Below are 527 nucleotides of genomic sequence, written 5' to 3'. Positions count from 1 at the left end.
TTAGATTATTCCATATCTTGCATTTAACGTCCCATCTTTGAACTTTGGAGGTCAAATCTTGTAAGAGCCAAAAAGTGCTATCCACCCCCCCTCTAGCACATTTATTTGGGACTAACACAAGACCTATAGCATCTAAATGGATTTCAGCATCTAGAATCCAAGAAGATAGTTTTGCCAGTAATATCAAAAGCCACAAATTCAAGCTTTGTAAGTTTTGATATTGTGATAGTTGAAGAAAAATTGAACTTCGACTTTGTGAACCTTGAGAGTGAGAGATTAGAGGATCGTGCTGATAACGTGTTAAAAAATAACTTTATAAGAACAAATAAAGATAACTTGAAAAAATACTTAAAGAGAAGAAAGAAAGTACTTAGGGGGAGAGAAGAAATCTTATTGATGTGTGTACAATGAACTAATGGGGGCTTATTTATAGGCAAATAACCCCTTTACAAGATGAAGATAACACTTAAAGATTAGATGGATTATATCCTAACCTAATTTGATTTATATCAAATCTAGATATAGAT

Source organism: Theobroma umbraticum, unplaced genomic scaffold (assembly GCF_002168275.2).
Source record: "Theobroma umbraticum cultivar Fairchild unplaced genomic scaffold, ASM216827v3 scaffold_12.1, whole genome shotgun sequence".
In the NCBI taxonomy this organism is placed as follows: Eukaryota; Viridiplantae; Streptophyta; class Magnoliopsida; order Malvales; family Malvaceae; genus Theobroma; species Theobroma umbraticum.
The sequence above is the reverse complement of the archived record's forward strand: the minus strand, read 5'-3'. Positions refer to the sequence as shown.